Source organism: Dermochelys coriacea, chromosome 4 (assembly GCF_009764565.3).
Source record: "Dermochelys coriacea isolate rDerCor1 chromosome 4, rDerCor1.pri.v4, whole genome shotgun sequence".
Taxonomy (NCBI): domain Eukaryota; kingdom Metazoa; phylum Chordata; order Testudines; family Dermochelyidae; genus Dermochelys; species Dermochelys coriacea.
Window position 1 is genome coordinate 12,556,578 of NC_050071.1, and position 13,423 is coordinate 12,570,000.

Here is a 13,423-nt window from a genome sequence, read left to right on the forward strand (position 1 = left end):
TTGGCTGAATGCACTGCATGGATGAGCCAAATCCGAACTCAAAACTATCTGTATTTCACGGACACATTCTGACAAGTTACTGGATGCTGCACTGAGTTGTTTACACAGTGCTGTAAATCTTAACGGAACTGCCAGGAAATGCTTTTAACTTGCTTTCTCCTGGTGCTCAAAGGAGGACACAAAATAATTAGAGATCAGGATCAAGAAAGGAAAATAAACAAGGGTTTTATTGAATATATAATGAGCCCCAGTATGCTGGTCTCTTCTTCTGCTAGGGTGCTGTACCTTGAGCAGTTCAGGCAGGATCAAAAAGAAGTCTTTCTGTCTCCCTGGAAGTGATAACATTCCAGTTAAGAAAAGATGTTTTCAGGTGACTCAATCTGTAGAAGTTCAGATTTTGTGGTATTTTAGTTGTTTAAAAAACAAACAAGCCACATATTACGGACATCTGGGTCCTCCCCCCGCAATGACAGTGGAATATTCCTTTAGCAATTACACTACATGGAGCAGTATCTCTTTTCAAGTGTTTGAATAATCAGCCAGTCTAGAAATCTGAGTGGCTGAAAAATTTGTAGATGGTTTATAATTTCTTAAATTAAAACACTCAAGGGTCGTAAGGACTTCAGCATTTGGACTTAGTGCACCAAGAAGAAGAGTCACAAGCCACTAAAGATATTGATGTAGAGAGTAAGAATTTACACACACCAAAAAACGGAAATACTTTGACCTAGATGGCAATAACACTTTACAGCCCATACAAAATTCTTCAGAAGTATCCCAGTAAAAATTCTTTCCAGTTGTGCTTTTGGAATATGTCAGCAATCTATGGGTTCATATAATAGGATATGTTAACTCAGTTAAATCCAGTTATTAAAATGGGATTAGATGAAACTCTAGCCGGAAGATTGCAACATTCTGCCTTGTTTATGTTGATAATCAGACAGTTCTGGGGTTTCAAGGTTAATTTTAAATGACACATATAATGTAAATAGACAATTATGTAAAAAAAAGAACAAAAGAGGTGTCAGATGTCACAATCTGCTGTATTCCAGGAAAACAGGCCAAGACTCCAGAGATGTGAACCTACTAGCAGAAAGTATTAAAAATGATAAATGTTTATAGAATTTTTATTTTATTATACTTCCATCCTATGGGTTTAAGACAATATTTTCCACACCTAACACTATATAGTCCTTTCAGGTGTTATCTGTTTGGTCACTGATTATTTGACTTTGGTAGTAACTGAAGGGAGGACCCCATTATCAAGCTACAGTGTAGTATCCCTATGAAACGTGCATTGCATGTCTCAGCTGTGCTATGTGAAAGATCGATTCTACTGTGCATGCTGTTTCCACACTACCAGAAAATGTGTTACAGCACTGATGTTCTCCACTGGGAAACACTGAAACTACGAAGGAGGAGTGGGAAAGAGATGTCCTAGTTTACCTTGGCAGAGATACCACAGACCAAATATGTCATGCATTTCTTATAGTCACTAATGTAAGGAAATCAAATGCTTTTCAAAATATAGCTTCTATTCTACCTGTTGTTTGGATTATAACTGGTGCCTTCTTTATGTGGAAGCAAAGTAGGGGACAGTGAAGAAAAATAAAGTTTTTTGTTTTCAAGAGTGGGTGTAAAGTTCAACTTTACCTTTTAATACGTAACTTTAAATGTAAAGGTGAGGAATAGGCACTCTTGGATAGAAAATAATCAATCTAAATGCAACAGTGAAATCAGGTGAAGAATAGTAAACGCACATCCAAGAGCCAATTACTTGGGAGTCTTGTCTAGTGATTAGAACATGGGGGCTGAGCTTTAGGATTCCTGGGTTCTCTAGTTTCATCTCTCCCCAATTCTTTGTATGATGCTGGGCAAGTCAGTTGGGGCCAAATCCTGTCCCTGTCATACAGCCCAAGTAACAGGGTATGTTACAGTACAAAGCAGTCACCATTCTTATATTCAGGACCATACCTCTCCATCAAAAATAATGGGGAAGGGGCATAACATCCAGTTATGAACATAGGTATTCTTATGATACAAACAGGTGATAAACATACAGGAGAAGACTTGGAAGTGGCCATCTAATTCTCTTTACCTTTTGCTCAGAGTATACTACCCGCCTCCTCCTCCTGACTGTTTATGCACATAACAGCAAAACTGTCGAGATAAATCAGCAGCTGAAGATTCAAATGTAAATAGGGAAGGCAGAAATGGGCACATGGATGCAGGAGTGAATAATAGTTGACCTGATAGAAAAATGAGGGGCAGTTTGTTTGTTTATTTTAAAAGCGGTCCTTTTTTGGACATTGAAATGTTTCAAGCTCCAGTTCGTAGGGAGTGTTTCCTAACTTGATTATTTTTACACCAGGCACAGTACCATAACTTTACCAGTCCTGTGGGACTTGAAAATGGTTATCAAACTTGGGAAATCTTCAGTTGGTAAAAAAGGAAATCAGCCTCAGCAAGGAAGCTTGCTTTTTGCATATAGTATTCATTTACGCAAATGCCATCTTAAATTGCACAGTCGGATAATGCAAGCAAAAAGCCCAATCCTGTTCAGTTCATTCTGTCTTTTTCTACGTTCTTATCTCAGGGACTTCCCCAAAAACACGCTCACTCACTGTTTTCACAAGCACTAATCATATGAGTAAGGCAGGTAGGGTTTAGCCCAGGGGTGGGCAAACTTTTTGGCCTGAGGGCCACATTGGGATGCAAAACTGTGTGGCGGGCCAGGTAGGAAAGGCTGTGCCCCCCAAACAGAACCCCCAACCCATCCAACCCCCACCACCATTCCTTGTCCCCTGACCGCTCCCTCCCAGCACCCCCCATCCCTAACCAACCCCCCAGGACCTCACCTCCATCTAGCCCCCCTTGCTCCCTGTCCCCTGACTGCCCCGACCCCTATCCACGCCCCCTGCTCTCTCTCCCCTGACTGCCCCCCGACTCCTATTTACACCCCAGCCCCCTGACAGGCCCCCCAGGACCTCACCCCCTATCCAACTTCCGCTGTTCCCCGATCCCTAACCGCTTCCCCTCCCCCAGAACCTCTGCCCCATTCAACCACTCCCTGTCCCCTGACTGCCCCCGGGACCCCTTACTCAACACCCTCCCCCATCCCCCTGCCCCCTTACCATGCTGCTCAGAGCGGCAGGAACTCGCAGCTCTGCTGCCCAGATAGAGCCAGCCGTGCTGCCCTCACGGTGGTGTGACTGCAGGAGAGGGGGGGCAGCAGGGGAGGGGCAGGGGGCTAGCCTCTGCGGCCAGGAGCTCAGGGGCCAGGCAGGATGGTCCCGTGGGCTGTAGTTTGCCCACCCCTGGTTTAACCATAGGTCTTTATTATGTTCACTTTCTTATGTGTTTTTTTTAAAAAAAGATGTTCTACTGTCACTCTGTGTTTGAGTTACAGTTGTAGCTTAGGTTTTCCTGAGCACCAGGGGTGCAGGAACAATTTTTATAGTGGGGGTGCTGAGAGACATTGAACCAAACTGTCAACCCTGTATATAATGGAAACCACTTCAAGCCAGGGAGTGCGGCAGCACCTCTGCTGAGCACCATAGTCTGAACTGCCTTGTGGAATCTGCTGCAACAACAGTTTGCAGCTTTTCCTTGGAATTAGAATTACCCCAGTAAGGGTGACTTTTTCTTATTCTGCATGATCCTGAAAATGTGGAATTCATTCCCTCTGGAATTATGAAATGTGGACAGATTGCTCCATTTTACAGTGGAAAAGCATGAAATCATAGCCACCTTGGCTAGGGTTATTATTAATTTAACAGTTAAACTTCCATTATGTTTTACTATTTGTTACATGTTATTTTAATGTGTTTCATGGTTTTATGTATTTTGCAGTTAACTGTTTGAAAGGGGACAGAAGTGATTTACCGGGGATATGTCGTTACTCCCATTAATGCTGTGCTTATTTTGTTGCTGGATGATATTAGTTTTGTTCTGTATGTGTGGATTTTGTTAAGTAAAGTTTTACCATCTTTTTATGTATAGGATACCCCTGACATTTTTTTTAAAAATCGTCCATATAAAAGATAGAAATAGATATTACTGGTCTGAACCAGACAAGCCATAGAGCTTCTCAGTGCTACAATCTAAAAAAATACAGGATCCAGTTTTCAGGTTTCAGAGTAGCAGCCACGTTAGTCTGTATCCGCAAAAAGAACAGGAGTAATTGTGGCACCTTAGAGACTAACAAATTTATTTGAGCATAAGCTTTCATGGGCTACAGCCCACTTCATGCATGGAATGGAACATATAGTAAGAAGATATATATACATACAGAGAACATGAAAAGGTGGAAGTTGCCAGACCAACTCTAAGAGGCTAATTAATTAAGATGAGCTATTATTAGCAGGGGAAAAAAACCTTTTGTAGTGATAATCAAGATGGCCCATTTCAGACAGTTGACAAGAAGGTGTGAGGATACTTAACATGGGGAAATACATTCAATATGTGTAATGACCCAGCCACTCCCAGTCTCTATTCAAGCCCAAGTTAATAGTATCTAGTTTGCAAATTAATTCCAGTTCAGCAGTTTCTCGTTGGAGTCTGTTTTTGAAGTTTTTCTGTTGCAAAATTGCTACCTTTAAGTCTGTTACTGAGTGACCAGAGGGGTTGAAGTTGTTCTCCTCCTGGTTTTTGAATGTTATGATTCCTGATGTCATATTTGTGTCCATTTATTCTTTTGCATAGATACTGTTAGGTTTGGCCAATGTACATGGCAGAGGGGCATTGCTGGCACATGATGGCATATATCACATTGGTAGACATGCAGGTGAATGAGCCCCTGATGGCGTGGCTAATGTGATTAGGTCCTATGATGGTGTCTCTTGAATAGATATGTGGACAGAGTTGGCATTGGGCTTTGTTGCAGGTTCCTGGGTTAGTGTTTTTGTTGTGTGGTGTGTAGTTGCTGGTGAGTATTTGCTTCAGGATTTGCTTCTGTCTGTAAGGGGGACTGGTCTGTCTCCCAAGATCTGTGAGAGTGAGGGTTCGTCTTTCAGGATAGGTTGTAGATCTTTGATAACGCGCTGGAGAGGTTTTAGTTAGGGGCTGAAGGTGACAGCTAGTGGCGTTCTATTATTTTCTTTGTTGGGCCTGTCCTTAGTCTCTAAGGAGCCACAGGATCCAGAGTTTATTTTCCAAATATATTCCATTTTCTAGTCCATATTAAAAACAGCCTGGGAAATTAAGTCGATGTTTAAATTTGGGCACTCCAAAGCCCCCAAACCATGCAAAATTTGAGGATACATTTGAAAATCTGGCTAATGGTTACAATGTGGAAATAAAAAGGAGGGTTGTTTAGTAGGAGCTCCATCCAAACACCTTCACCCTTCCCATTGATTTTGGTGGGAGTTTTGAGTGCACTAAGAATGCAGGATTGGGCCCTAGATGTGTTTGCATTTATCCCATTTTCCTATGTTTATTGGCAGCATGATGGGGTGTACCAGGCCCTTTGAGGTTAACTGGTAGAGGCTTTGCATTCCTACCACACCCCACCCCAGACAATAAGCATGAAGGTGGGTCCTAGGATGACCAGGTGTCCAGTCGAAAAGAGACTCTGATGGCTCCAGTCAGCACTGCCGACTGGGCCGTTAAAAGTCCTGTTGACAGTGCTGTGGCGCTAAGGCAGCTGCTAACCTACCTGTTCTGACACCGCGCTGTGCCCCGGAAGTGACCAGCAGGTCTGGCTCCTGGGTATGGTGGGCCGCGGGGGGCCACAAGGCTCCATGTACTGCCCCCCCCTCCCCCCGAGCACAGGGACGCAGCCAGTCAGAGCCCTGCAGGCTCAGTTAAAAGGAGCTTCAGGGGCTGAGCAGGTCAGTTTCTGGCTGGGAAAGACTGGCAGACTGTGGAACTCTCCAGGCAGAGAGGCCTGGGAGAGACACTGCTCAAACAGGGAAGAGATGGAGAGAGACTCCCAAGACTGTAACCCTAAGGTAGTGAGTGAAGGGGATGGGGGGATGGAGTGGGAAGCATCCCAGGGAATGCAGCAGGAGCTATGAAGGGAAGTAGGATGTGGCTGCTGTTCACAGGATCCCTGGATTGGGACCTGAAGTATTGGGTGGGCTTGGGTCTCTCCACCAGCCAATGGAGAAGTGGTCTAAGTCTTGAAAAGTGGACAAGATTCCTTTCTAAAAGCCTGAGAAAAGGGCTGGAATTTAAATGGGCCCAGAGACAGAACTGAAGACTCTGGTGAGGGCCAACCATTTGTTGAATTTTGTTATCCCAGGAGGGGTTCATCCATTCATTTATTAGTTGTGGACTTAGCTGAAGGGCTGAGCCACTAAAGACCCATGTAGGGAGGCCAACAACCTATAGTAAGCACCAGAACCAAGATTGGAATACCACACCCCACTGACAGGAGGGACTCATGAGAGGTGTGTGTTCCTGGACACATGCAGATTTATTTTGAACCTCTTCACTGAAGTGTCCTGCTGAATTGTTCCTGTGTAACATACAGTATAATCCATTACATTCTTCTGATGGTTCTCCTCTGCAGTATATCTTCTTCCATCTCTGTTTTTTAGATCCATTCCTACTAGCAGACAGATGCTGGGCTCCATCAACCTCCTATTCAGATCAATAGGAGATTTGGGCATGGAAAACTGTGAGATTTGGCCTGTTATTTTATGTGATTAACAGTGCTCTGTTTAAAAGGCATATGTTGGAATCAACCGTCTCTCATTAAAGATCATGCTTAATAAATGGTTTGAAGACTGGTCAGTTTTCAAAATGAAAAAATATCTCCAACGGTAGTATTGTCATTTTTGCATTAAAATGACCTGGGATCTGATCCTGCCTGCACAGTGCTCAATGGGAGTTTCCACAGGATCCTCCATTTCTTGTGCACCTCAAATCCTTAGTAGGGGCTTTGATTCATGAGGAATGCAGGATTTGGCTTAAAGATGAGGACAAGTAGTAAATTGTGTGTCTGGGTCCAAACTTTCCAAAAGTACCGGGGTTTGGATTCTGGCCATCTCTATTGCAAAAGAGGATTTTAAAATAAAATATAATCAAGAAGTGCAGGTTTCATCAGGGTTTGTTACACTGCTGACACATACAGAGCTCAAATTCAAGTATAGGAGTGTCAGTGTGCTATTCTAGGTCAGGCACTACTTGCTTTACTCACTCAACTACAGTAATCTCATTGAAATTGATGGAGTACCATCTGGTGCAAGATTTGAACGTAGCACTCTAAGGCACCTGCACAAATTATAGAGGTATAGAACTGATGAGTCATACAATGAAACTGTGGGAGAATGTCATTGATAAGAGACTAAGAAGTCAAGTAGATATTAGTGCAAATCAATATGGCTTCATGTCAGGAAGGTCGATAATAGATGCTGTTTTTGCACTGAGGTAGTGAGTGGAAAAGCTTCGAGAGAAAATGAACAATATTCACATGGTGTTCATTGATCTAGAAGAGGCCTTTAAGTTCCACAAAAAGTTGTCTGATGATGCCTGAAGGATAAAATGGCATGAGATCTTTTTGTTCAATCAGGTATGTAGGTGTGTCATAAATATAAAGGGAAGGGTAAACACCTTTAAATCCCTCCTGGCCAGAGGAAAAACCCTTTCACCTGTAAAGGGTTAAGAAGCTAAGATAACCTCCCTGGCACCTGACCAAAATGACCAATGAGGAAACAAGATACTTTCAAAGCCGGAGGGGAGGAAAAACAAAGGGATCTCTCTGTCTGTGTGATGCTTTTGCCGAGACCAGAGCAGAAATGCAGGTCAGAACTCCTGTATAAAGTCTGTTTTGTTTAAATGGCTGATAAAATATGTTGAGCTGAATGGAATGTATATTCCTGTTTTTGTATCTTTTTGTAACTTAAGCTTTTGCCTAGAGGGATTCTCTGGGTTTCGAATCTGATTACCCTGTAAGGTATTTACCATCCTGATTTTACAGAGGTGATTCTTTTATTTTTTCTTTAATTAAAATTCTTCTTTTAAGAACCTGATTGCTTTTCATTGTTCTTAAGATCCAAGGGTTTGGGTCTGTGTTCACCTATGCAAATTGGTGAGGATTTTTATCAAGCCTTCCCCAGGAAAGGGGGTATACGGCGTGGGGGGATTTTGTGGGGGGAGACATTTCCAAGTGGGCATTTCCCCTGTTCTTTGTGTAACACTTTGGTGGTGGCAGCGTTTAACCTAAGCTGGTAAGAATAAACTTAGGGGGTCTTTCATGCAGGTCCCCACATCTGTACCCTAGAGTTCAGAGTGGGGAAGGAACCCTGACAAGGTGCAATGGGAATAGTCAGAACTTCTAGTGGTGAAACAGACAAACTGTTGGTAAAGGTGGAAGCGCATCAGGGATCAGCACTGAGCCCTTTCTTGTTTATGCTCCTCCTGGATACCCTCACAAGGAACACATAAAAGGAGGCACCTTGGTGCATGCTGTTTGGAGATGATATTCTATTCAGTCGGGAGAAAGATCATCTAGAAGAGGATCTTGATAAATAGATCAATGTATTGGAGAGAGATGGACTCAAAATAAGCAGAGGGAAAACAGAGGATACAGTATGTAATTTTACTAATGTGTACACTGAAGAATTATCGTTGAACCTGGATGTACATACAATACCGAAAACACAACGTTTCAAGACTCTGGGTTTTGGAAAATGCAGAATGAAGGACTAAATTAGAGCTAGGGTAATCAAATGCCTGGCTCAAATGGAGAGAAATTAATTGTATAGTATGTGATCGGAAAATACCAGTAAGCTGAAAAAGGAAAGTCTATAAAACAGTGGTTCATTCTATCTTAATGTATGGAGTGGAGTGTTTGGCAGCAAAGAGGAAACATAAGCAAATTATCTGTTCCACAGACATGTGGTTGTTGAGATGGATGAGTGGTGTAAGCAGGAAAGACCACATATGGAATGTGTAAGTTAGAGAGATCCTCAAAGTAACATCCATAATAGAAAAAAATGAGGGAGTGCAGACTTGATGGTTTGCTCACGTAAAACAAAGTCTTGACAACTGTCTGGATAAGAGAGTCCAACAGATCAAGACTGAAGGAAAAAAGGCAGAGACCGACACAAAAAGAACTGGTGGGATGTCATAAAGAAAGATATGTTTGCATGTGGTGTGATACAGAAAATGGTATTGAACAGGACACTTTGGAGGGAGAGCAGACCCCCATTTAATGGGATTAACATGAAGAAGAAAGCTCTAAGGGTCTGCAGGCGCCTTTTTCTTGTGCTCCTGCCAGGAGCTGGGCATAGTCCTGTTGGAGAGCATTGACAGTGCTAGCCTCCCAAAAGAGGGCAGAGGCAACGAGGCTTATGCTAAGCCATTCTGGTCAGCAAAAGTGGCTGACACTGCAGAGAGCTTACATTCCTGGGCCTGAAATTTGAGCTGCACTTAACACACATGGACAGATCCTGAGTAGGTGTAAACTGGTATAGATGCTTTCAAGACAATAGAGCAATGTAGATTTCTACCTGTTCAAGATCTGGCCCATAGTTTGCTTAAATTATTCAAAATCACTGGCAAATGGGTGAGTTATTACTCATTTTATGGTAGCACTAATACATTGCACTGATGATGGGAGTTTCAAAGAAATTTAAGGGAGGGAGGGAGGTGCCCAGCTTCCATTGAATGTCAGAGGGGTTTGGGTACCTAATTCACAAGGGCTCTCTTGAAAATCTTAGCCCAAAATGTCTGAATTTGAGTTTCAAAAATGAAGGTGTGGGTCATAATTCCCATCTTTTAAAATATTTCATCTCTAGAGAGAGAGACTCCTTCTTGCATTTAAAAATTCTGTCTGGTGGCTTCATTTGAACTAAACTCTTGAGAATGTCTCCCAAATTATGGTGCAGAACCCCAGAGGAAAGGCTTTGTGTGTTTGTGCAGTGCCAGATGATGTTAATCTAAGTACACCTCGTCAGTTGGTCAGTCAGTCACTGGGGGATAGATGTGGTGTTGATTTAAATGTGAGATTGTTTTGAAATGTAGTCTGCATTTTATGTAGTGCTAATGGGGTAGATTGTATGTGTAAAGGTGCTGAGAATGATTAATTTCCCTGGACAGAATTCTAGGGGTTATTAATGTGTGTACAAGTAAAGCTGCACACTTCTCATTTGTGATGGGCTCAGATTTCAGACAGTCTGCCCATAGGGCAAATTTATCCTGGCAGTTGCTAGTTGAAAGGGGAGCTCTTGTGGACTGGCACCAGCTTGAGCATTTTTTAATTTTTTACTTTTTTTTTTTTTGCATTTTGGGTGGTTTTTCAAGAATGGTTTATTTACATTTCTTTCTGTGTTCTCTATCTGCATCAGCAAGAGCCAATTCTCTCACATGGCTGCTAGACAATAAATAGAACGCGTCTGCATCTTCTTTCATAGGCATATGTTGTGTTCCTGCTCATTACTATAAAGTGAGACCTGTTGTAAGTGACAACCCACAGGACCAGTTGCCTAGTAGAGGTGGTTTCTCACTTTTGCTAGAAACTTTGATACTTTAAAGTTGTTGGATAACATGGGGCACGCCTTCCACTGGAGGTGAGTTCTAGTGAAGCTTTCACTTGGGGTGGGCTGAGAATCTTGAATCAGAGCCACCTTAAAGCTCAAGGCTAGATTGTATGGCTAGGGGGCGGTCTGAGGCCCCCCCCCCCCCCCGCATCTCACGGAGGAACAGTGAGGAGGCTGCATCTTTGCACTGGGTGTCTTGGAGTGCACATAGGGTTTGCAGGTTGCTGCATGCATCCAGTAAAACTGAATAGATGGCTCCCCATGGTGCACTGCCCCACTCTGAGCTGGTAGCCTTGCCTCTTCTCCCGCTCTTCTCTCCTCTTTTCTGTGGCCTGCTCCCCAAGGAAGACCAAGAACAAGCAGGTCCCCTTGCTCCCAAGAGCATACGGACTGCTATTTTGGGAGGCCTCCAGTGCACAAGGGCCATCATGACCTGGCTCCTAGAGGGTTCAGTTGTTTCAGTTTGAATTGATCTTGGAGAGGGCCCAGCTGAGAATTTTGGATCTGAACTACCTCTGAGTTCTACAGTGCTCCAGTCCAGTGTGTTCTGATTTAGATGCATATATATTTTTGCTGTAGCTAACAAAGAACCTGTACTGCTCAGTTGTTATCAAGTTTGGTCTTATAACCTCTTCCACCTACCCATATATTTTTGCCCAAGACCTTAGATCTGCTTAAACTGTCCATCCCTGCCACAAAGAGTTATCTCTTTATGCCTTGTATGGTGACTGGCACAATAGAACCTTGTCTGTAGGCCCTGTTATTATAAATCAAAAGTTCCATTGTACTATTAGCATTTGTAATATTTGTAAGATTCCAGCCCAATGGCATATACGAGTTTTACTGAAATCTCATTAACCACATCAAGTATGTAAGCATGAAACCCTTCCATACCTGTGATTTTCACGTCAGCATTCATTGTTTTGTAGACAGATAAGCACACAAGCTTCAAACTTGGTATGTATGAGGTTCTCAGTGACGGACAGTGCAAAGTTTGGAGAAAAAATTGCTTGTGGAAAAAGCAATGAAGTGATTTAGGGTGACATAGTTCAATAAATTTTTGAGACTGATATTAGTATCGTTGTTAGACTGACCCACATGCCAGCAGATATCTGAAGCCTATGTTGGTTCATTTCAATTATCAGATATTTGTGAACCTTTCTTGATTCACCTCGAGAATGGTTCTCAACCTGGGATTGTAGCTCCAGGTGCTTAGCTTGCAACCAATCTGTCTTTCCTGTTATGTTCATGGCATACAAAGAGAAGTTAGGTAAAAACATAACATTCTCTTTCTGGAAGGTTTGCAGGATAACACTACTTGATTTCTTGGAATTCAGAACCTTCACACACAAGAACCAAAAACACAGAGAGAAGCAAGCTGCTCCCTAAGTTGAGAGGCACAACTCACCCCATCTTGCTCTAGGCTGGCTGTGCAGACCGACTGCTGCTAGACCTAGATCACAAGCTTCCGTACAAAGCCCTATAGCCTCCAGGACCAGGAAATTGCCATAGGATTTAAAATGATAGCTCACAATTTTAATACAGTCTTCAATACATCGTACTTTCCATGGTGCTAAATGGGAAAAGGGTCCCAGCTACATAGATCTAGGTATTCATGGACTTCAAAAATGTGTACTTCCTCGAGGCACTATGTGTATTATATTAACATAATATACCACTAAAGATGCTTAAGAATTGCTTTGTTACAGTAGATGAGAATGGTAGAACTGACTTTTCCATTGCTATGTAGCAAGGCAAATTCAGTTAAGCCATCCTAGTGGCATGTATTTATGTATCATGTAGGTAATATATAACCCCCAAAGAGTATAAAATTGTATTTTAAAAGGAACTTTAAAAATTGTGCCATTTACTAATAAAATATGTCTTACCTGTTGGGTTGACTCATTATTGCTGCAGCTTTCTGGAAGCTATGACATCATGGAATGATGCCTTCTGGGTCATAATAATTGAGTTAAGCTGGTCAGTGAGAGTCTGTGGAACTGAAACATTTTTTTTAAAGGTACAGTAAGCTTTTAATGGTTCTGAAGTGCCCATTTTAGCCTGGTCAGTGAAGGACATAAATTCACATTGCTGAAGTAAAGAGAACATGTGGGTTTTCTATTTCTAAATAAGCTGTAAGGTTGGACCCACAAGATGGTTGCGATAGCTCTCTTATGCCATTTATGGGATTTTTGAATAGGTTTTGTCAATCCAAATAATAAATTAATGAAGGAAGTTTTCTGTTTTGCAGATCATTTATAAGCCTTTTCTGATTCTGCGGTTGTATTTGTAAGTACTCAAGAGACTGGGTGAATAAGTTTTTTTGTCTGTGGGTTGTTTGCAAAGATTTCATGAATGAAAGATTTCATTTAGTTATTTGGTGTTGGCAAACTATTATTCATAACATGGAATTGGTCATATGTTACTGTTTGTGGTCCTTTCTTGGATGACTGAAACTTGTGAAAGGAGAATAATGAAGGAAGGATAACACTTCTGGAATAAATTTGTTAAAATTCTGAAATATGTGAATATTCTCATGGTCATCGAAATATTTCATAGAAAAATAAGAATTGCCAAACCGGATCAAATCAGTGCTCTTTCTGTGACTAGTTGGTATTTGCATTGCTCTATTGCCAGAAGCTGTAACTGAGAGGGGGCCCTATTGGTCTATGTAGCATACAAGCAAATAGTAAGAGACCACACCAGCCCCAAAGAGCATCCAATCTAAATAGGCACAAGAGATAAAGGTGAAAAAGAAGAAAAGTAATTTGCCCAAAGTCTCACAGTAGGTCAGTGGCAGAGCTGGGAATAGAACAAAGTCTCTCCTGACTCCATTTCACTATCCACTAGACCAGTGATTCTCAAACTGTGGGTCGGGACCCCATTTTAATGGGGTTGTCAGGGCTGGCGTTAGACTTGCTGGGGTCTGGAGCTGA

At 42.2% G+C, this 13,423-nt stretch overlaps 1 long non-coding RNA gene across 1 annotated transcript; it reads right to left on the minus strand.

Annotated features, from left to right (window-relative positions):
* Window positions 1-209: 209 nt before the first annotated feature.
* On the minus strand, window positions 210-12,470 carry LOC122459847. Its single transcript, XR_006280800.1, has 2 exons — window positions 12,377-12,470; window positions 210-329 (listed from the first exon to the last, which is right to left on the minus strand). It is a non-coding gene; the product is annotated as an uncharacterized LOC122459847 (long non-coding RNA).
* Between the last annotated feature and the right edge of the window lie 953 nt (window positions 12,471-13,423).